The sequence below is a fragment of the Macaca mulatta genome, chromosome 2 (genome assembly GCF_049350105.2).
Source record: "Macaca mulatta isolate MMU2019108-1 chromosome 2, T2T-MMU8v2.0, whole genome shotgun sequence".
NCBI classification, from domain to species: Eukaryota; Metazoa; Chordata; class Mammalia; order Primates; family Cercopithecidae; genus Macaca; species Macaca mulatta.
In genome coordinates this window covers 112,570,580-112,594,127 of record NC_133407.1, presented here as the reverse complement: position 1 = coordinate 112,594,127, position 23,548 = coordinate 112,570,580, and the positions used below count along the sequence as shown (strand labels likewise).

At 51.1% G+C, this 23,548-nt stretch overlaps 1 protein-coding gene and 1 long non-coding RNA gene across 6 annotated transcripts in view; one reads left to right on the top strand and one right to left on the bottom strand.

Moving 5' to 3' along the window:
• The window catches only part of CCDC71 (coiled-coil domain containing 71), a 28,872-nt gene extending 5,332 nt beyond the window's left edge, over nucleotides 1–23,540 (top strand). Inside the window, exons 3-9 of one of the 5 annotated variants that reach the window (XR_013413397.1) lie at nucleotides 10,459–10,692; nucleotides 11,533–11,722; nucleotides 13,774–13,904; nucleotides 15,914–16,061; nucleotides 18,654–18,757; nucleotides 20,377–20,567; nucleotides 22,591–23,540. The gene's annotated coding sequence lies outside the window, so the exon portion shown is untranslated. Of the gene's footprint in view, nucleotides 1–2,065; nucleotides 3,386–10,458; nucleotides 10,693–11,532; nucleotides 11,723–13,773; nucleotides 13,921–15,913; nucleotides 16,062–16,152; nucleotides 17,430–18,653; nucleotides 18,758–20,376; nucleotides 20,568–22,590 lie in introns of those variants that run through there. The other 4 variants (XR_013413396.1, XR_013413394.1, XR_013413395.1 and 1 more) reach the window with 4 other exon arrangements.
• Nucleotides 6,386–7,515, bottom strand: LOC144339205 (uncharacterized). Its single transcript, XR_013413964.1, has 2 exons — nucleotides 6,713–7,515; nucleotides 6,386–6,474 (listed from the first exon to the last, which is right to left on the bottom strand). It is a non-coding gene; the product is annotated as an uncharacterized LOC144339205 (long non-coding RNA).
• Nucleotides 23,541–23,548: the final 8 nt, after the last annotated feature.

Sequence of the window (23,548 nt, the reverse complement as noted above, 5' to 3'; positions counted from 1 at the left end):
ATTCCTGGGATCTCTGGTCAGACCCTGCCCCTGCTAGTCCAGGCTCCTAGAGCAGTTTCCTATGGAGTGCCAGATATCCTTTCCCGACCTGGCTGCATCAGCATCCTGGTTGTTGAATGGGGCCAGAGCCAGAGTCTTCAAACTTCATCCAGTAGGCCTCGAGCCCTACTTCATTGGCAGTCAACTGCAGGTGAGGGCTCTGGAGACTGATTTCTTTGGGTGTCCTGGGCTGGTTCAGCCCTGTTGGGGGTCTGGGTCATTGCTGGGAGCTAGAAGGAGAAACCTGTGCTGTGAAATTTTAGAGTAGAGGTCTGATCATTAAGCTGTCTAGTCAGTTTCCTTGAGTCCTAACCCAGGACTCAGAATTACCTCTGTGACTCTTGCGACCAGGGAGGCCATGACATTAAGAACGTAATCTCCCGTAGTGGCCATGGTGGCAACAAGACCTGGCAGGCAGAGAGTAGTGACAGTGCAGTGTGCCCATGTGTGGAGGTGTGGGGATCAGGGCCTGGTCACTAGCCCTATGGCTGCAGGTGTCGAAAATGTCACCATCAGCTGGACGCAGTGGCTCATGCCTTTAATCCCAGCACTTTGGGAGGCCAAGGCGGGTGGATCATGAGGTCAGGAGATCAAGACCATCCTAGCTAACAGGGTGAAACCCCGTCTGTACTAAAAATACAAAAAATCAGCTGGGCGTGGTGGCAGGTGCCTGTAGTCCCAGCTACTCAGGTGGCTGAGGCAGGAGAATGGCATGAACCCGGGAAGCGGAGGTTGCAGTGAGCCGAGATCATTCCTCTGCACTCCAGCCTGGGCAACAGAGCAAGACTCCATCTCAAAAAAAACAAAAAAAGTCACCATCAAGGCCGGGAGCAGTGGCTCACGCTTGTAATCCCAGCACTTCAGGAGGCCAAGGTGGGCGGATGACGAGGTCAGGAGATCGAGACTATCCTGGCTAATACGGTGAAACCTGGTCTCTACTAAAAATACAAAAAATTAGCCAGGTGTGGCAGCGTGCACCTGTAGTCCCAGCTACTCAGGAGGCTGAGGCAGGAGGATGGCGTGAACCTGGGAGGCAGAGCTTGCAGTGAGCCGAGATCGCACCACTGCATTCCAGCGTGGGCGACAGAGTGAGACTCTGTCTGAAAAAAAAAAAATTACAAAAAATTATCAGGCGTGCTGGCACACACCTGTAGTCCCAGCTACTCAGAAGGCTGAGGCAGGAGAATCTCTTGAACCTGGGAGGTGGAGGTTCCAGTGAACCAAGATCGCACCACTGCACTCCAGCCTGGGTAACAGAGCAAGACTCTATCTCAAAAAAAGAAAGAAAGAAAGAAAACGGCCAGGCGCGGTGGCTCAAGCCTGTGATCCCAGCACTTTGGGAGGCCGAGACGGGTGCATCACGAGGTCAGGAGATCGAGACCATCCTGGCTAACACGGTGAAACTCCGTCTCTACTAAAAATACAAAAAACTAGCCGGGCGAGGTGGCGGGCGCCTGTAGTCCCAGCTACTCGGGAGGCTGAGGCAGGAGAATGGCGTCAACCTGGGAGGCGGAGCTTGCAGTGAGCTGAGATCCGGCCACTGCACTCCAGCCTGGGCGGCAGAGCGAGACTCCGTCTCAAAAAAAAAAAAAAAAAGAAAGAAAACGTCACCATCCAGCTGGACCTAGAGGGTGCCTTCTACTTCACCCACCTCAAGACTTTCCCAGTGACCCAGTGCCCCATCCTGAAGGCTTGCTTAGCAAGTGCTGACCCTGTGCTTCCCTACTTGATGGCCACCAGTGATGCTTGTCCCTGGCGACTCCCCAGACATTCCACCTGGCAGCTGTGCTCCTTGAGCACTCAGTGGACCATGCCGCTCCTGGCACATGTACAGATATTTTGTCTACAACTGCCCAAGCCTCTTTCTTGGGATCCCTCCTGCCCCTAGCCACAGAGTTAGTGACCTTGTCTGTGACCAGCATTACTCAGACATCCAGCCTTCCACTGAGGGCAAGGTCAGGCCCAGAGAAAGGGGGGTTGGGCCCTGGGGTGAAATAAGAGGCTCAAACCTGCTTCTTTCTCCCAGGTAATTTTCAAAGTTCTGGACCCAGCCATTCCAGTAGAGGACCCAAACAACCCTGAGATTCAGGGTAATCATCCCCAGCAGTCCTGTATCCTTTGTGTGTCAGGGCAGAGCTTGTAGATACTGGGGGAAAGAGGCCCTGCCTGGAGTGGGCACTGGTGGGACAGGGCAAGTAGGCAAGCGCAGTCTCCCAGGGCCATTCCCCAGCCCTGCCCCCTCATAGTCCTTTTTGTGGCCTCCCATTTATGCCCCATCACTGTTCCCCATACTTGTATCCAGTGTATAGGGACTGGCATGGGGAACAGTTTCCATTTCTCCCGTCTGTGCCCCATTATTGAATCCCTTTGTGAGGCCCAATCATCGTTCCTCATTTCCTCATACCTGTCCCCCATCTCCACTCCTATCACTGCCCCTTATAACTCTTCACTTTGTGGGCCCTCCTCATTGTCCCTGTCATGGTCTACCTGTCATTGCTCCTCCAACTCCATTCATGACCCTGACCTCTGCCCTTTGTCCCTGCAGCTCCCTCTAGGTGGCACCAGGGCATCTCTGGATGTAACACCTTCCTTACAAAGAAGTCTTTTGTTAAAGGATAAGAGAGCCACATAACAATAACCTAGTAGGAGAGCCCAGAATCAGGCCAAGAGGGTACCAGAGCAGGACAAACGCCGAACTAGTTTTTTCTCTACACCCACTGGGCACTCCCTGCCCCCCTTAACTGCAGTTATTACCAGCTGCTCACCCTGAGCCCTCGTGGTAGGTCTGCAAGCTGCTGTTGTTTTCACCTCAGATGAGAAAAGAGGGGAGGCCTGCAGAGGAAAGATACAGGAGGTAGAGGACCTCCTGTATCCTAGTAAGGGACCTAAGGTGTGGAGCAGGGAGAGGAGCCATGGACCCATTCCTTTATCTATGTGTTCATATAACAAGCACCCATTGAGCTGTACGCTCTGTCGGGCATCTTCTGGGCAGTGTTTGATGAGAAGCAGACAGAAAAGGTATCTGCCTTCTTGGAGCAGGCATCAAGTCAGAAAGACAGTTGATAAATAATCCATCTGTGACCATGCATTGTTAAATGATGGGGATACATTCTGAGAAATGTGTCATTACACAATTTCATCGCTGTGCAAACATCTAGACTGTACTTACATGGTATAGCCTACTACACTTCTAGACTATCTGGTATAGCCTATTACTCCTAGGCTACAAACCTGTACGGCATGTGACTGTACTGAAAACTGTAGGCAATTGTAACACAATGGTATTTGTGTATCTAAACATAGAAAAGGTACAGTAAAAACATGGTATAAAAGATGAGAAATGGTACACCTGTTTAGGGCACTTACCATGAATGGCACTTGGGGGACTGGAGGATGCTCTGGGTGAGTCAGTGAGGAGTGGTGAGTGAATGTGAAAGCCTAGGATACTACCGTACAGTACTGTAGATTATAAACACTGTACACGGGCCATACCAAACATATAAAAACAAATGTTTTCCTTCTTCAATAGTAACCTTAGTTTTCTGAAGTTTTTTTACCTTACAGACTTTTAACTTTTTACAGCTTTTATAACACTTGGCTTAAAACGTGTACAGCTGTACAAAAATATTTCCTTTATATCCCTATTTGATAAGCTTTTCTCTATTAAAAAAAATTTTTTTTTCACATTTTAAACTTTTTTGTTAAAAACTAAGACACAAACACAGACATTAGCCTAGGCTTACATAGGATCAGGATCATCAGTATCACCGTCTTCCACCTCCAGATCTTGACCCACTGAAAAAGATCGTTAGGGGCAGTAACATGCATGGAGCTATCATCTATGATAACAGTGCCGCCTTCTGGATACCTTCTGAAGGACCTGCCTGAGACTGTTATACAATTAATTTTTTTTTTTGAGACAGGGTCTCACTATGTTGCCCAGGCTGGGGTGCAGTGGCACCATCTCTGCCCACTGCAATCTGTGCCTCCCAGGCTCAAGTGATCCTCTCACCTCGGCCTCCTGAGTAGCTGGGACCACCGGCCTATGCCGCTAGGCCCAGCTAAGTTTTTTTCTCTTTTTTTTTTCTTTTTTTTTTTTTGAGATGTAGTTTCCCTCTCGTTGCCCAGGCTGGAGTGCAGTGGCGCAATCTTGGCTCACTGCAACCTCTGCCTCCTGGGTTCAAGCAGTTCTCCTGCCTCAGCCTCCAGAGTAGCTGGGATTACAGGCACCCGCCACCATGCCCAGCTAATTTTTTGTATTTTTAGTAGAGACGGGATTTCACTATGTTGGCCAGGCTGGTCTCGAACTCCTGACCTCAGGTGATCCACCTGCCTCGGTCTCCCAAAGTGTGCTGGGATTACAGGCGTGAGTCCCCGGCCTTTTTTTTTTTTTTGAGACGGAGTCTCGCTCTGTCGCCCAGGCTGGAGTGCAGTGGCGCGATCTCGGCTCACTGCAAGCTCCGCCTCCCGGGTTCACGCCATTCTCCTGCCTCAGCCTCCCGAGTAGCTGGGACTACAGGTGCCCACAACCGTGCCCGGCTAATTTTTTATATTTTTAGTAGAGACGGGGTTTCACCGTGGTCTCGATCTCCTGACCTTGTGATCCGCCCGCCTCGGCCTCCCAAAGTGCTGGGATTACAGGCGTGAGCCACCGCACCCGGCCTTTTTTTTCTTTTTTTTGAGACGAAGTCTTGCTCTGTCGCCCAGGCTGCAGTGCCGTGGCTCAATCTTGGCTCACTGCAAGCTCTGCCTCCTGGGTTCACGCCATTCTCCTGCCTCAGCCTCCTGAGTAGCTGGGAGTACAGGTGCCCGCCACCATGCCCAGCAAATTTTTTGTATTTTTAGTAGAGATGAGGTTTCACCGTGTTACCCGGGATGGTCTCAATCTCCTGACCTCGTGATCCACCCACCTGGGCCTCCCAAATTGCTGGGATTACAGGCGTGAGCCACTGTGCCTGGCCTAATTTTTGTATTTTTTTGTGGAGACAGGATTTCACCATGTTGCCCAGGCTAGTCTTGAATTCCTGAGCTCAAGTTATGTGCCCACTTTGGCCTCGCAAAATTCTGGAATTACAGGCGTGAGCTATAGTGCTCGACCATGTTTTACAATTACTTTTTTTAAAAAGTAGAAGGGGGCCGGGCACGGTGGCTCAAGCCTGTAATCCCAGCACTTTGGGAGGCCGAGACGGGTGGATCACGAGGTCAGGAGATCGAGACCATCCTGGCTAACACGGTGAAACCCCGTCTCTACTAAAAATACAAAACATTAGCCGGGCGAGGTGGCGGGCGCCTGTAGTTCCAGCTACTCGGGAGGCTGAGGCAGGAGAATGGCGTGAACCCGGGAGGCGGAGCTTGCAGTGAGCTGAGATCCGGCCATTGCACTCCAGCCTGGGCGGCAGAGCCAGACTCTGTCTCAAAAAAAAAAAAAAAAAAAAAAAAACTTTTCAGGCCCCTCCCCTCCTCTTCCTGTCCAGATCTTCCTGCCTTCCCCAACCCAACTACTGTCTCCTACAGCCCGAGTTCTAGGGTCTGGGCAGTGACCTCAGGTATTCTGCAGTGGTGAATCTCTGCATATCCCACCCCCACCTCTGTGGCTGCCACTGCCATGAGCACTAATCTGGGTATTTATTTTTCTTACTTTTTTTTTTTTTTTTTTTTTGAGACGGAGTCTCACGCTGTTGCCCAGGCTGGAGTGCAGTGGCGCGATCTCGGCTCACTGCAAGCTCCGCCTCCCGGGTTCCCGCCATTTTCCTGCCTCAGCCTCCTGAGTAGCTAGGACTACAGGCGCCCGCCACCGCGCCCGGCTAATTTTTTGTATTTTTAGTAGAGACGGGGTTTCACAGTGGTCTCGATCTCCTGACCTTGTGATCCGCCCGTCTCGGCCTCCCAAAGTGCTGGGATTACAGGCTTGAGCCACCGCGCCCGGCCTTATTTTTCTTTCTTTCCTTTTTTTTTTTTTTAAATTTTCTTTTCTTTCTTTCTTTTTTTCTTTTTTTTCTTTTTTTTTTTTTTTTGAGATGGAGTTTCTCTCTTATTGCTCAGGCTGGAGTGCAATGGTGGGATCTCAGCTCACGGCAACCTCCACCTCCCGGGTTCAAGCAATTCTCCTACATTAGCCTCCTGAGTAGTTGGGATTACAGGCATACGCCACCACACCCAGCTAATTTTGTATTTTTAGTAGAGATGGGGTTTCTCCCTGTTGGTCAGTTTGGTCTCCAACTCTCATCATCAGGTGATCTGCCCACCTCGGCCTCCCAAAGTGCTGGGATTACAGGTATGAGCTACAGCGCGTGGCCTTTTTTTTTTTTTTTTTTTTTTTTTTTTTTGAGACTTCGAGATGGAGTCTTGCTCTGTCACCAGGCTGGAGTGCAGTGGCGCGATCTCGGCTCATTGCAGCCTCCACCTCCTGGGTTCAAGCGATTCTCCTGCCTCAGCCTACCGAGTAGCTGGGACTACAGGCACATGCCACCATGCCCGGTTAATTTTTGTATTTTTAGTAGAGATGGGGTTTGACCATGTTGCCCAGGATGGTCTCGATCTCTTGACATTGTGATCGTCCCGCCTCAGCCTCCCAAACTGCTGGGATTACAGGTGTGAACCACTGTACCCGGCTGAAATCCCATTCCTACTAAAAATACAAAAATTAGCTGAGCGTGGTGGCGTGTGCCTGTACTCCCAGCTACTCAGGAGGCTGAGGCGGGACTGAGCCGAGATCCCGCCAGTGCACTCCAGGCTGGGCGACAGAGCGAGCGTCCATCCAAAAAAAAAAAAAAAGAAGAAAGAGAAGAAAGAAAGGAAGGGAGGGAGGCAGAGAAAGAAAAGGAAGGAGGCATCTCTGGGACCACATGATCATTTCAGCATCACCTCACCTCTTCTCCCCTTCCCATTCTCCACAGGGTTGTGGTTCTGTACAGACTTTCTGCTTTGATCCAGGAAGGTGCTACTCCAGGACACAGGCTGTAGTAGACCAAGGGAGTATGGAGGACTGAGGGAAGCTTCATCCATCTGGATTTAGTGAGGTCCTAGGGGCTCCACCCTACAACTGGCAGAGACATAATTTTTTTTTTTTTTTTTTTTGAGAGAGAGTCTTATTCTTGTCGCCCAGGCTGGAGTGCAATGGCGCAATCTCAGCTTTCTGCAACCTGCACCTCCCAGGTTCAAGCAATTCTCCTGCCTCAGCTTCCTGAGTAGCTGGGATTACAGGTGCACACCACCACACCCAGTTAAATTTTTTTTTTTTTTTTTTTTGAGACGGAGTCTCACTCAGTCACCCAGGCTGGAGTGCAGTGACGTGATCTCGGCTCACTACAACCTCTGTCTCCCAGGTTCAAGCGATTCTCCTGCCTCAGCCTCCTGAGTAGCTGGGACCACAGGCACATGCCACCATACCTGGCTAATTTTTTTTTTAAATAGAGGTGGGGTTTCACCGTGTTAGCCAGGATGGTCTGAATCTCCTGACCTCATGATCCACCCAACTTGGCCTCCCAAAGTGTTGGGATTACAGGCATGAGCCACTGCACCGGGCCCCCCTCCTAATTTTTGTATTTTTAGTAGAGTTGGGGTTTCACCATATTGGCCAGGCTGGTCTTGAACTCCTGACCTCAGGTGATCTGACCGCCTCGGCCTCCCAAAGTGCTGGGATTACAGGTGTGAGCCACTGCGCCTGGCTCAGAGACATAAATTTTATTTTGTTTTATTTTATTTATTTATTTTGAGATGAGGTCTTGCTCTGTCACCCAGGCTGGAATGCAGTGACACAATCTTGGCTCACTGCAAGCTCCACTTCCTGGGTTCACGCCATTCTCCTACATCAGCCTCCTGAGTAGTAGCTGGGACTACAGGTGCCTGCCACCATGCCCGGCTAATTTTTTTGTATTTTTAGTAGAGACAGGGTTTCACCGTGTTAGCCAGGATGGTCTCCATCTCCTGATCTTGTGATCTGCCTGCCTTGGTCTCCCAAAGTGCTGGGATTACAGGTGTGAGCCACTGCACCCGGCCAATTTTATTTATTTTATTTTATTTTATTTTTTGAGATGGAGTTTTGCTCTTGTCACCCAGGTTGGAGTACAATGGCGCAATGTTGACTCACTGCAACCTCTGCCTCCCAGGTTCGAGCAATTCTTCTGCCTCAGCCTCCTGAGTAGCTGGGATTACAGGTGCCGGCCACCTCACCCAGCTATTTTATTTTATTTTATTTATTTTATATTTTATTTTTTTTATTTATTTTATTTTTATTTTTATTTATTTATTTATTTATTTATTTATTTTATTTTTTTTTTATTTTTTTTTTTTTGAGACGGAGTCTCGCTCTGTCGCCCAGGCTGGAGTGCAGTGGCCGGATCTCAGCTCACTGCAAGCTCCGCCTCCCGGGTTCGGGCCATTCTCCTGTCTCAGCCTCCTGGGTAGCTGGGACTACAGGCGCCCGCCACCTCGCCCGGCTAGTTTTTTGTATTTTTTAGTAGAGACGGGGTTTCACCGTGTTAGCCAGGATGGTCTCGATCTCCTGACCTAGTGATCCGCCCGCCTCGGCCTCCCAAAGTGCTGGGATTACAGGCTAGAGCCACCGTGCCCGGCCTATTTTATTTTATTTTTGTATTTCTAGTAGAGACGGGGGTTTCACCACGTTGGCCAGGCTGGTCTTGAACTCCTGACCTCAGGTGATCTGCCCGCCTCAGCCTCCCAAAGTCCTGGGATTACAGGCATGAGCCACCTGCACCTGGCCTGTTTGCTTGTTTGTTTGTTTATTTATTTATTTATTTTGAAACAGAATTTCGCTCTTGTTGCCCAGGCTGGAGTGCAATGGCACAATCTCGGCTCACTGCAACCTCTGCCTCCTGGGTTCAAGTGATTCTCCTGCTGCAGCCTTTGGAGTAGCTGGGATTACAGGCGCCCACCACCACAACCACACCCAGCTAGTTTTTTTTGTATTTTTAGTAGAGACGGGGTTTCACCATGTTGGCCAGACTGGTCTCGAATTCCTGACCTCAGGTGATCCACCTGCCTCGGCCTCCCAAAGTGCTGGGATTACAGGTGTGAGCCACTGTGCCCGGGCTCAGAGACATAAATTACAGCAAGACAAGATTGATGCAGTGAAGCTGCGAGGCAGGGATCATAGAGGCCTGGAGTTGCAGCAAGAGAATTAAGACCTACATAGATGGAGAGTGTAGGCAGAGGAGCCCAGGCAGGGGAAACAGCTCATGCAAAAGACAGAAGATAAAATGAGGCACGTGCCAGATCTCGCAAGACGTTTTGGGCCAGGAGAGGGGCTTAACCTTTATCCCAGGGAAGGCAGGGAACCATAGAAGAGATTTAAGCAGGGAAGAGATGTGGGGAGAATGTATTGTTTGGCGGAAGGCCCAGATGGAAGCTGCCAAAATGATTGAGTAAGAGATGGCATTCTCTCGACTAGATTGGGGCCACTGGAGATGGAGGAAAAATTGACTCAAAAGAGATTAGGGGTTTGAGGGGCTGGGCATGGTGGCTCATGCCTGTAATCCCAGCACTTTGGGAGGCCAAGGCGGGATCGCCTGAGGTCAAAGTTCAAGAGAAGCCTGGTGAACATGGTGAAACCCCGTCTGTACTAAAAATGCAAAAATTAGCTGGGTGTGGTGGTGGGTGTCTTTAATCCCAGCAACTCCGGAGGCTGAAGCAAGAGAATCACTTGAACCTGGGAGGTGGAGGTTGCAGTGAGCCGAGATCACAGCATTGCACTCCAGCCTGGACAACTAGAACAAAACTCTGTCTCAAAAAAAAAAAAAAAAAAAAAAACAGAGATTAGAAAACAGAAGGGGCGCCAAGGGGTGGGGGTAGGGATGTTCCTCTTGGATGAGGGCCAATCCAAGAAAGGTGGCAAGTGTTAATGAGTGGGGCTGATTGCCTCTTGCTGGCTCCCCTTGACCCTCTTGCTAGCTTGTGCACCTGCCACGGGTGAACGCGTTGCCTGGGCTGGGGTCTTTGTACCCTGGGGCCTCAGGCATTTACAGGAGTTCCACCAGGCAGGCTCATGGAGGCGGCAAGGCCAGGCCTCTCCAGCACCATGCCTGAAGGCTGTGCCTGCCTGTTCTGCAGCATCTCAGCCCTGCTCCATGGGGATGGGCCTCAGTGAGTGTATGTGCCAGGCTTGAAGTGGCTTCAGGGTACGGGTTGCAGGAGCACCATGAGGTTCATTTAATCTTTCCTTCCTCTACCAGCATGTGAGTGCCGTCTGCAAGGTTCACTGAGCACTGAGTGGGGCCTGCTGTGTGGGCAGTATCCCTGCCATCTTCATATCATTAGTCATATTTGTGACCCCTGTGTGCCTGGAAAGCAGGCTTTGGGCCTCTGGCTGCAGTAATGAGCCTTCAGGGCCTGTAGGCATGGGGTTGGGGGCCAGCTATCTCCTGTCCTTGCATGGCTTGATTGCTTTGTCACTCTCCACAGAGTGCCGCTGATGTGCTGAAGTTACCACCAGTGCCATCTGTAACCCTGTGAATGGGCAGTGCATGTGCCAGACACGACTTGCTGGTTGCTGCCATGACTGCTGCCTCCCTGGCTACTGAGGCTTTTGGCACTGCCAGTCCTCTGCCTGCAATGGGCATGCTGAGTTGTGCCAGCCACTTATATGTATCTGCCAGGCCTGCCAGACTGGCACTATACAGACTGGCACTGTAAAAAGTGAGTACTGTCATTGGATGGGTTGAACAGGCCCCATACCACGTGCTACTGCTCCCAGGTGCTTGGATGACTACTATGGAGACTCCACTCCAGGCTTGGGCCAGCAGTGCTGGCTCTGCCTTTGTCCTGGGCACCCTGATTCCTGCCTCTATCATGGGAGTTCCTGCCATGTGGACAGCATGATGGGCATGTCCTATTCTTCTGTTTACCTGGCTATGCAGGTGAGGCATGGTTGGCAGTGACAAAGCCACAGCCTTGGTCAATTGTTCACAATCCCGTCAGGTCCACATGACAAATTTTCCCAATGCTACCCGTATGCTGAGCTGGGCACCATCTTCAAGGAGTTCCTGTTCTGAGGAAGGAGGGCTGAATGGGGGGAATTACAGGTATAGACCTTGAAAGCCAAGAGGATGGGCTATAATTTCCTATTGTGTCCCCCCTAGCCAGACCTCAGACTTTCTGACTGCGTATCTGAGACCCACAGGCCCCCAGGGTACAGGAAGACACATATACCCCAGTCCTCTCCAGGCCTCAGCTGTGACCACTTCTGTGACTATTTTGGGCACCCGGCCAGGAGGAGACCCCAGAAGAATCCATACTGGTACTTCCAGTGCAGCAATATCAATCTCCATAATCCTGCTGCCTGTGACCCCCACAGTGGGCACTGCCAGCATTCTGTGTACTACAGCCATGTCCCTGGCTGTGCCTGCTGCAGGCCTGGCTTCCACAGCAGTGACCTGTGCTCAGAGGGCTTCCAGCATGAATTTGTGGGTGTGGACATCCCAGGGTGACTGGGTGGGATTTTCACTCCCCAGATTGGCCAAGCCTTCCTCTCCCCAGGCTGCAGTTGTGACCCTTGAAACAATGTCCTCATGTGGTAACCATCTGGGGCTGAAGCCTGTGCTGCCCCTGCACTCTGGGGCAAGACTGCAGCCACTGTGCCCCCCTCTTCTGGAACCTGGGAGATCCCTGGGGCTGTAAGCCCTGTGGCTGCCATGCTCAACACACTTTGCAACCAATGTGCCACCCAGTGAGTAAGCCCATATTGCACATAGCATGTGTTCATAGCCAGGTGTGAGTGAACTTGCACTTGTTTGTGACACAATGTGACTTCTGGCTGGTGTGAGTGAATGTGACCACCAGCACCAGTACTGGTACATGGGGCTGCAAATAGCTGTGTGTGTCTCTGCTCTCATGTGACGTTAACTATGAGGTGGTTTCAGGGTGTAGGGGGAGTATGGACGCGAGGCTGCATGTGCCCAATCCCACATGCAGCCATGCACTAGTGTGTGAGTGAACCACTGTGAGTAGGTCATGGCAAGCAGAGTGAGCGTGATGAGGGGTGGAGACGGAGTGGGGCTGGAAGGAGAAGGAGACTGAGGAGGTACAGGTGGAGGATTAGGATTGAGATCTGGTGCAGGCAGAGAAAGATGGCCATGGGAAGCAAGTGTTTCCAGGAGGAAAGTGGTCAGAAACTGAATGAGATGAAGCCTGAAGCGTGTTCTTGTGTCCTTGGCAAGGAGAAGGGTGGGAGTCAGACTCAGGGAGTGAGGGAGGCATAGGAGGAGGGGCATGGAAACAGTGGGTATGCAACTCAGGACATGAGGAAACTAAGGGCAACAGGTCAGGAGATGAGAACGAGAGGGTCCGTGGGAAGCAAGGGCTGGCAATGTGGGAAGGTGCAGATTGGCCAAGGGAGCAGGCCAGAGTATCTGGGGAACCAGCCCCAATATTTCAGTGTAGGTTCTTTCTATTTTCCCTAAGTGTCAGCTGGTCTGAGAAGTAAAGAGAAAGAGTAACAAAGAGAGAAATTTTACAGCTGGGCCTCTGGGGGTGTCATCACATATTGGTAGGACCATGATGGCAACCCCAAGCTGCAAAACCAGCAAGTTTTTATTAGGGATTTTAAAAGGCGAGGGGGTGTATGAACAGGGAGTAGGTCACAAGGATCACATGCTTCAAAGGGCAATAAAGATCACAAGGTGAAGGCAAAATTAGAATTACTGATGAGGGTCTATGTCCCGCTGTGCACGCATTGTCTTGATAAACACCTGAACAAGAAACAGGGTTCAAGAGCAGACAACCGGTCTGACTAGAATTTACCAGGCTGGAATTTCCCAATCCTAGTAAGCCTGAGGGTACTGCAGGAGACCAGGGTGTATTTCAGTCCTTATCTCGACCGCATAAGACAGGCACTCCCAGAGTGGCCATCTATAGACCTCCCTGCAGGAATGCATTCCTTCCCCAGGGAATCAATTATTAATATTCCTTGCTGGGAAAAGAATTAAGCGATATTTCTGCTACTTGCATGTCCGTTTATAGGCTCCCTGCAAGAAGAAAAATATGGCTCTATTCTGCCTGACCCCGCAGGCAGTCAGACCTTATGGTTATCTTCCCTTGTTCCCTGAAAATTGCTGTTATTCTGTTCTTTTTCAGGGTGCACTGATTTCATATTGTTCAAACACACATGTTTTACAATCAGATTTCATATTGTTCAAACACACAAGTTCTATAATCAATTTGTACAGTAGTGGTTCTGAGGTGACATACATTCTCAGCTTACAAAGATAAGAGGATTAAGAGATTAAAGTAAAGACAGGCATAAGAAATTATAAGAGTATTATTAGGGAAGTGATAAATGTCCATGAAATCTTCACAATTTATGTTCAGAGGTTGCAATAAAGACAGGTGTAAGAAATTATAAAAGTAGGCCGGGCGCGGTGGCTCAAGCCTGTAATCCCAGCACTTTGGGAGGCCGAGGCGGGTGGATCACGAGGTCAGGAGATCGAGACTATCCTGGCTAACATGGTGAAACCCCGTCTCTACTAAAAATACAAAAAACTAGCCGGGCGTGGTGGCGGGCGCCTGTAGTCTCAGCTACTTGGGAGGCTGAGGCGGGAGAATGGCGTGAACCCGGGAGGCGGAGTTTGCAGTGAGCCGAGATCACGCCACTGCACTCCAGCCTGGGAGACACAGCGAGACTCCGTCTCAAAAAAAAAAAAAAAGAAATTATAAAAGTATTAATTTGGGGAACTGATAAATGTCCATGAAATATTCACAATCTATGTTCTTCTGCCTCAGCTCCAGCTGGTCCCTCCGTTCGGGGTCCCTGACTTCCCACAACACCAGAGAAAGCAGAAAGGGAGAGGCTCTCAGCCAAATGCAAGTGTGGATGCTGCCCTGGGCAGGAACACAGCTGGGAGGAAATACAAGTATGTGTGTGCCACGCATGTCTAAGTACTCATGTCCTTTTCCCTCTCCCAAAGAAGGGTCTTTGGCCCTGCTCACTAGCCTATGCTTTCTTCCTTCAAGTCACAGGTCAGTGCCCCTGCTGGGCAGGGTTTGGGAGCTGCACATGCTCCCGGTTGCATAATGGGAATTGGGGTGACCCTGAGCAGGAGTGCAGAGGTGAGAGGGACACTTGAACATTCCACAGCCAGGGGTGGGGCTGCCCTGCAGGGGCTGCTCAATGTGGAATAGCAAGGGAGTGGTAGGGGTTTTCCTGAGGGAGAACACAGCACATTTATTGCTGTTTCCCCAAAGAACTTAAAGAAATACTCATGAAAACAGCTGAAGGGAAACAGCAAGGCTAGGCAAGGGATGCCTGTAGAAAGGACACATCAGGTGGCTCTTTCCTCACCCTGCCTGCCAGCTCTTGACCCTGGTTGACCCCTGACGGGGCTGTAGAGCCCCTGAAACCCTGTACTGTTTTCCTGCCCAAATACTGCCATGCAGTATGGCCTCTCTGTCCAGAGTGAATGCCAGTGCCCATGGCAGTTCTGAGCAGTGGCTTAGGCAAGGGTTGGTGTGCACCCTCGCACCTGCACAGGGCCATTCTCATCCTTCAGTCTTTTTTTTTTTTTTGAGACATAGTGTCGCTCTGTTGCCCAGGCTGGAGTGCAGTGGTGCAGTCTTGGTTCACTGCAAGCTCCGCCTCCCAAGCTCATGCCATTCTCCTGCCTCAGCCTCCTGAGTAGCTGGGACTACAGGTGCCTGCCACCACTCCCTGCTAATTTTGTTTTTGTATTTTTAGTAGACACGGGGTTTCACCGTGTTAGCCAGGATGGTCTCGATCTCCTGACCTTGTGATCTGCCCGCCTCAGCCTCCTAAAGTGCTGGGATTACAGGCGTGAGCCACCACACTCAGCTTCTTCAGACTTTTTTTTTTGAGACGGGCTCTCACTCTGTCACCCAAGCTGGAGTGCAGTGGCATGATCTTGGCTCACTGCAGTCTCAACCTGCCAGGTTCAAGGGATCCTCCTGCCTTACCTCCTGAGGAGCTGGGACTACAGATGTGCACCACCATGTCCAGCTAATTTTTGTATTTTTTGTAGAGATGGGTTTTTCCATGTTGCTCAGGCTGGTCTTGAACTCCGAGCTCAAGTGATCCACCCACCTTAGCCTCTCACAGACCTCTTATTTTTTCAGAAATAGGGTCTCATGAGCCAGGCATGGTGGCTTACACCTGTAATCCCAACACTTTGGGAGGCTGAGGAGGGTGGATCATGAGGTCAGGAGTTCAAGACCAGCCTAGCCAATATGGTGAAACCCCGTCTCTACTAAAAAAAAAAAAAAAAAGGCCGGGCGCGGTGGCTCACGCCTGTAATCCCTGCACTTTGGGAGGCCAAGGCGGGCGGATCACGAGGTCAGGAGATCGAGACCATCCTGGCTAACACGGTGAAACCCCGTCTCTACTAAAATACAAAAAATTAGCCGGGCGCGGTGGCGGGCGCCTGTAGTCCCAGCTACTCGGGAGGCTGAGGCAGGAGAATGGCGCGAACCCGGGAGGCGGAGCTTGCAGTGAGCCGAGATGGTGCCACTGCACTCCAGCCTGGGCGACAGAGTGAAGACTCCGCCTCAAAAAAAAAAAAAAAAAAAAAAAAAATTAGCCAGGTGTGGTGGCTGGTGCCTGTAGTCCCAGCTGCTCAGGAGGCTGAGGCAGGAGAATCACTTGAACCTGAGAAACGAAGGTTGCAGTGAGCCGAGATCGCTTACAGAGAGAGACTCTGTCTCAAAAAAAAAAAAAAAAGAAGAACAAGAAAATAAAAAAGAAAAAGAAATAGGGTCTCCTGTCACCTGGGCTGGAGTACAGTGGCATGATCTTAGCTCACTACAGCCTCGACCTCCTAGGCTCAAGTGATCCTCCTATCTCATCCCACTGAGTAGCTAAGACTACAGCAGGCGCCGCCACACCTGGCTAATTTTCAAATTTTTTTTGTAGAGGCAGGATCTCCCTATGTTGCTCAGACTGGTCTCAGACTCCTGAGACTGGTCTCAAACTCCTGTGATCCTCCTGCCTCAGCCTCCCAAAGTGGTGGGGTTACCGGTGTGAGTAACTGCACCTGGCCCATCCTTCAGGTCTCTCGAAGGTAAGGCTAGAACTAGTGTCATCTGCTCTCTACCCTGATATCGGGAGAACCCACTCCCGATGGTTAACGCGGGTTCTTTTCTATTTTCTAGGCGTCTCAGCTGGTTTGGGAAATAAAAGGAAAGAGTACAAGAGAGAGAAATTTAAAGTTGGGTGTCCAGGGGAGACATCACATGTCGGCAGGATCCGTGATGTTCCCCGAGCCGTAAAACCAGCAAGCTTTTATTAGCGATTTTCAAAAGGGGAGGGAGTGCACGAATAGGGTGTGGGTCACAGAGATCACATACTTCACAAGGTAATAAAATATCACAAAGCAAGTGGAGGCGGGGCGAGATCACAGGACCACAGGATGGGGCAAAATTAAAATTGCTAATGAAGTTTTGGGCACACATTGTCATTGATAACATCTTATCAGTAGACAGGGTTTGACAGCAGACAACCTGTCTGACAAAATTTATTAGGCGGGAATTTTCCTCATCCTAATTAGCCTGGGAGCGCTACAGGAGACCGGGGCTTATTTCATCCCTCCAGCTTCTACCATAAAAGGCGGCCACCCTCAGGGGGCCGTTCATAGACCTACCCTCAGGGCACATTCTTTTCTCAGGGATGTTCCTTGCTGAGAAAAAGAATTCAGCGATATTTTTCCTATTTGCCTTTGAAAGAAGATAAATATGGCTCTTCCCTCTGGCTCACCGGTGGCCAGAAGTCTCATCTCTCTTGTTCCTTGAACATTGCTGTTATTCTGTTCTGTTCTTTTTTTTTTTTTTTTTTTTTTTTTGAGACGGAGTCTCGCTCTGTCGCCCAGGCTGGAGTGCAGTGGCCGGATCTCAGCTCACTGCAAGCTCCGCCTCCCGGGTTCGGGCCATTCTCCTGTCTCAGCCTCCTGAGTAGCTGGGACTACAGGCGCCCGCCACCTCGCCCGGCTAGTTTTTTGTATTTTTTAGTAGAGACGGGGTTTCTCCGTGTTAGCCAGGATGGTCTCGATCTCCTGACCTAGTGATCCGCCCGTCTCGGCCTCCCAAAGTGCTGGGATTACAGGCTTGAGCCACCGTGCCCGGCCTGTTCTTTTCTTAAGATGCCCATATTTCATATTGTTCAAACACACATGCTCTACAAACAATTTTTGCAGTTAATGCAATCATCACAGGGTCCTGAGGCGACATATATCCTCCTCAGTTTACGAAGATGATGATGGGATTAAGAGATTAAAGTAAAGACAGGCATAGGAAATCACAAGGGTATTGATTGGAGAAGTGATAAGTGTCTAAGAAATCTTCACAATTTATGTTCAGAGATTGCAGTAAATACAGGCATAAGAAATTATAAAAGTATTAATTTGGGGAACAAATAAATGTCCATGAAATCTTCACAATGTATGTTCTTCTGCTGCAGCTTCAGCCAGTCCCTCCCTTCGGGGCCCCTGACTTCCTGCAACACCCTGACCCTATCTCTTCTCTGCAGCCTGTGCCTGTGACCCACAGGGCTCCATCTTGCCCAGCTGTGACTCACACATGGGCACCTGCTTCTGCAGAGAGGGCATCTTAGGGCTGAGGTGCCAGGCATGTGCTCATGGCTCCAGAGGTGCCTTCCCACACTACACCTCCTGTCCCACCTGCTTCACCTTCTGAGACCAATTCCTGGCTCTGCTCCTGCCGCAGCTGGAAGCTGTGGCCCAAGAGGTGGCCACCCTATGCTAGGGGATGCCTGGTTGGGGTGTTAGGGGCCAGGGAGGACACCTGCAGGTCCTAGATCAGGTATTGAAGCAGGCACAGGCTGCTCCCTCCAACCTGGGACCCTGCCCACTGCTCAGTGGGTTCTTGCTGCCTTCCACTATTGGGAGCAAGCCCCCTGAAATCTGGCCATAAACTGGCCCCAAAACTGGCCATAAACAAAATCTCTGCAGCACTTAAAACACGTTCTTAATGGCCCTAACGCCCAAGCTGGAAGGTTGTGGGTTTACGGAATGAGGGCAAGGAACACCTGGCCCGCCCAGGGTGGAAAACCGCTTAAAGGCATTCTTTTTTTTTTTTTTTTTTTTTGAGACGGAGTCTCACTCTGTCACCCAGGCTGGAGTGCAGTGGCGCGATCTCGGCTCACTGCAAGCTCCGCCTCCCGGGTTCACGCCATTCTCCCGCCTCAGCCTCCGAGTAGCTGGGACTACAGGCGCCCGCCACCACGCCCGGCTAGTTTTTTGTATTTTTAGTAGAGACAGGGTTTCACCGTGTTAGCCAGGATGGTCTCGATCTCCTGAGCTCGTGATCCACCCGCCTCGGCCTCCCAAAGTGCTGGGATTACAGGCTTGAGCCACCTCGCCCGGCCTAAAGGCATTCTTAAGCCACAAACAAAAGCATGAGTGATCTGTGTCTTAAGGGCATGTTCCTGCTGCAATTAATTTGGCCCATCCCTTTGTTTCCCATAAGGGATACTTTTAGTTAATTTAATATCTATAGAAACAATGCTAATGACTGGTTTGCCTTTAACAAATATGTGGGTAAATCTCTGTTCGGGGCTCTCAGCTCTGGAGGCTGTGAGACCCCCTGATTCCCCACTTCACACCTCTATATTTCTGTGTGTGTGTCTTTAATTTCTCTAGCGCCACTGGGTTAGGGTCTCCCCCACCGAGCTGGTCTTGGCATTCCACAACTCCTCCCATAGCTTGGACATACAGTCACAGCCTTGGAGCAGCATCAGCAACAGGTACAGAGCCAGGGGGACTGTGGGTGGGAGCCATGGGGGAGTCACAGGAAACCATGGCTTGGACGTGGGGTTATAGGAGACATACTCCACATCTGACCCACGCCCACCAGCTGCAGCAAATCCAGGCCATAGTAAGCTCCACAGGTATCCAGGCCCGGGAGACATGGCATTGGGAAAGGAGACCTTGGGGCATGACTACCGTGACCCATATGCAAGCAGCCGTGCAGATCATGCAGCGCTTCCTCATGGATACATATCTGCTTGTTGCATGTCTGTTCACAGCCTAGGGCAGGGTTAATAGGGTATCCAGGACACTATCATGATACTCCTTCCAGAATGAGGAATATTCATCAGGGCTGACCGGGGTCAAGTGAGAACACTCGTGTGTGGGTAAATTTTTTTTTTTTTTTTTTTTTTTGAGACGGAGTCTCGCTCTGTCGCCCAGGCTGGAGTGCAGTGGCCGGATCTCAGCTCACTGCAAGCTCCGCCTCCCAGGTTGATGCCATTCTCCTGCCTCAGCCTCCCGAGTAGCTGGGACTATAGGCGCCCGCCACCTCGCCCGGCTAGTTTTTTGTATTTTTTAGTAGAGACGGGGTTTCACCGTGTCAGCCAGGATGGTCTCGATCTCCTGACCTCGTGATCCGCCCATCTTGGCCTCCCAAAGTGCTGGGATTACAGGCTTGAGCCACCGCGCCCGGCCTGTGTGGGTAAATTTTTAACAACTGGCTGTGAGTCAGGGGAAACTGAATTTGTAGCATTTATCAATATCCATGATGTAAGTAATGCTATCATGATTGATTTCAGTCTACCATACCATTTGACAACTTATTTGCAAAATTCCTGAAAATTTAACAATTGGCTTTTTAAATTTTATCTTATTATTATTATTTATTATTATTTTTTTTTTTGAGAGAGAGTCTCACTCTTGTCGCCCAGGCTGGAGTGCAGTGGTGCGATCTCAGCTCACTGCAACCTGCACTTTCTGGGTTCAAGCGATTCTCCTGCCTGAGCCTCCTGAGTAGCTGGGATTACAGGTGCCCGCCACCACACCCAGCTAATTTTTGTATTTTTAGTAGAGATGAGGTTTCACTATACTGGCCAGGTTGGTCTCAAACTCCTGACCTTGTAATCTGCCTGCCTTGGCCTCCCAAAGTGCTGGGATTACCCTTTTTTATTATTATTTTATTTCTTATTTTTTTAGAGACAGAGTCTTGCTCTGTTGCCCAGGCTAGAGTGCAGTGGTGTGATCTTGGCTCACTGCGGGCTCTGCCTCCCAGGTTCAAGCAATTCTTCTTCCTCAGCCTCCTGAGTAGCTGGGCCTACAGGCACATGCCACCACGCCTGGCTAATTTTTTGTATTTTAGTAGAGATGGGTTTTCACTGTGTTGCTCAGGCTGGTCTCAAACTCCTGAGCTCAGGCAATCTGCCCGCCTCAGCCTCCCAAAGTGCTGGGATTACAGGTGTGAGCCACTGCGCCCGGCCAACAGTTGGCTCTTGTAAGCCTCCAGCACACCACTGGATAGTTGTGTCTGAGGCAGGATCAATGAGAGATTAGGGTCAGGGTTCGTTGGGTCAGAGTTCAGGGTTCAGGTCTAAGATCCCTACTCTTTTCCCCACAGACAAAGGTGTGGACACCACAACTATGGAGCTGGTGTTATGGTGTGGTCTGTCAGTGCCCCTTCCCCAAGGTGGGGGCAGTAGGCATTGCTCTTCTGCTGGGTCACATCCAGGGTGCTTTCCCTGTACTGGATGCCATGAGCCAGAAGCTGCCCGAAGCTGAAGGCATCCTCCATCAGGCAGAATGAACCAGGTGAAGAGCCAGGAGGCTGGAGGTGGAAGTCAGAGGTTGGGCAGAAAAGGGATGCCTGACTGAACCCCTGTGTTCTTCAAGGAGGGTACGGCCTGGGCCCAGCATCAAGCACTGGATGTTTAGGGGGTGCTGGCTGAGGGGGGAACGGAACTCATGCAGGGCCGCAGAGCAAGGGCTACAGGAAGTGAAGTTGGCACTTGAAGGCCTGGAGGCCACTGTACAGGAGGTGATACCCCCACTTGTACCCTCAGCTCCTTTACATCCCTTGTTCAATGACTGCTGTGATTTCCATTCTCCCTGAGATCCTTGACTCACTATGATACCACAGTGCTACCAAGTACCCTGACCATGATAATACTCAGCCTAGTTGCTACTGTGTCCTCTCTGTGACCCCCTAACCTTTGCCCCAGGTGGCAAGGTGCCTGGCCCAGATGGCACTGGCAGTTGAGGTACCCCAGTCCCAGGGCGTCTGTCCAGTGTAGCTAAGGTGTTCAGGGCATGTTTTGTCCTGAGTCAGCAGCAGGCCCAGGAGGCAGAAGAATGGGCAGCATGAGTCATAGGCAGGGCTGAGGGCCTGGGCAAGATGAAATGGAGAAGAGTGGGCACTGGGGTCTCAGGGACCCCCTCTGGAACAGTGGAAAGTGGGATTTGGGCTGGGGCTGGGCTACACTGGACTGAGGCGGGATCTCAGTTCTAAATTCTCCTTTCCTCCAGGAACCTTAGGCAGTAATATATTTGGGGCAATATATTCTGGGTGAGGTGGGGTTTCAGGTCCAGCCCTGCCCTAGGAGTTGCAGTTGGCCCTTTTGCCTGTGGTAAGCTGCAGGAGGACACATATGGCCTGGTAGCCACTGTGCAGGATGCAAAAGAATGGGTGCAGCAGGCTTGAGCTGAGGCCCAGGAGCTCCTGAAGAAGGCGTAAAGCAGCTTCAGCTGCCTGCATGGTGCGTGGCTGGCCTGCAGTAGGGCAGGCACGGGGAAGGGTTTAGGGTCAGATGGAAAGGTCAGGGCCAGAACAGGGATGTTGTGGAAGGGTTAAGGCTGGGTCCAGGTCAGGTCTTGACTCATGTAGGGATCAGGGCTGGGGTCAAGGTTTAGACCAGGGATCAAGTGTTGATTAGGTTCAGAGTTTATTTAATGTTAGGGCTGGGTCAGGGTCAGGGTTGTGATAGAGACTGGGGCCAGGATGGGAGGTTAGAGCCAGGGGTCAGAGCCTGGCTCAGATGACCTGACCCCAGGGTTGGAGTGCCACCTGACACAGAATGCACAGGCACTGGGCAAGAAGGCAGCCACCCTGCAGGCCCTGGAGCAGCAGGCAGCTGAGCTGCTTGGGCACATGATGTGCTTTGCCACCAGTAAGTACACCATCTGCTGATTACTGTCTATGGAAGCCAGCAAGAAGGACTGTGGGATCACCTGGGCAACTCAAAGTGGCCCTAGAGTGATCCAGGAATCTCCTGGCCTTGGGAGACCAAAGATCCTGAGTGCCCAGTGACCCTGAGTGACCCCCCATGTGGCCCCACAGCCTTCTGACCTTGAGAAAGCAGACAAATCATGTAACTCCCTGAGGCTATCTAGTGTCCCAGACCCTGATACACCTTTATCTCTGAGTGATCTAAAATTGTGAGACTACAGTGCTGGCATTCTCCACTCAAAATAAATAAACAGGGCCTGGTGCTATTTACTGGCTCATGCCTGTAATCCCAGAGCTTTCAGAGGCAGAGGCAGTAGGATCACCTGACCTCAGTAGTTCAAGACCAGCTTAGCCAACATGGTGAAACCCCATGTCTACTAAAAATACAAACATTAGCTGGGTGTGGTGGTGGGCGCCTGTAATCCTAGCTACTTGGGAAGCTAAGGCAGGAGAATCGCTTGAACCTGGGAGGCGGAGGTTGTGTGAGCCGAGATCTCACCACTACACTCTAGCCTGGGCGACAGAGCGACACTACGTCTCAAAAAAAAAATAAATAAATAATTAAAAATTTAGAATTCTCAGTAATCTCTAGTATCCCTGATCCCCCAGGTTGACTACATGATCCTCAGGGTGACTGGAGACCTCTACTTCGGATATCCAGAATAACTCCCAGCGACGCTTAAAGTCCAACGGATTGACTGACCCCCACCCCCGCCGCCCCCATGCGCCTTTGTGAAGTGGGGAGATTCCCCTGAGGAACTCCCACCAGCTTTCTTCCCTGGATGGCAGCTCAGGGCACTCCCTGCCATGACTGCGGAGGCAGCAGGCCAGACCCAGCCCTAACGACCGGCGGACCCCACGGTTCCCCCAACTTCCCGTTCCCAGGGCCCTGGGTGGGGCGCGCCCCATGTTTCCCACCCACTTTCCTCCTCCTCTTCCCCCCCTTACGCCGCCGCGCACATTCCAATCCCGGGCTCTAGCGATCCCGGCAGGCCAAAAAGTCTGGAGCGGACAAATAGCCACAAGATCCGGAGTCGCTCGCCGTAGCTCTGGTCCAGGGTCCGCCACCCAGAGCCTATTTCCATACTGGGAAACAGGCAGCACTTCTCGTGCCTACTTACCGTAGTGACTAGTGGGGGAGGCAGTGACCCCCCTGGAGCTGTGCTTCGGGCTGGGTATGCACTTTCGCCATCTCTTCCCCAGCCCCATCCTGTCCCGTCCCTAAGACTACCCGAGAGTCCTCCACAGCCCTGAAGAGGGGAATTTGGTGCTCCTGCTTGTGCCCTCCAGCCTCTCTGTTGATGCTGGAGCCTTGGGATCAAGCGGCTGAGTTGATGGTAATTTCCACGGCGCCCATGACGCTGAGGGGAAAAGGCTATAGGCTCCTTGGTCCAGAGTTGGATACCCGAAGATCAGATCTCTCTCATTTGCTTCTGCCATGCACCCAACTTCGTGAGCCCCCTTCCAATGATAGTTTAAAGCACCAAATCTCTTACCTTCCCCTGGCCCTCGTATAGGTGTGGGATTGGGGGCACAATAAATATTTGTGGGTGAAGTGATCTGTGTC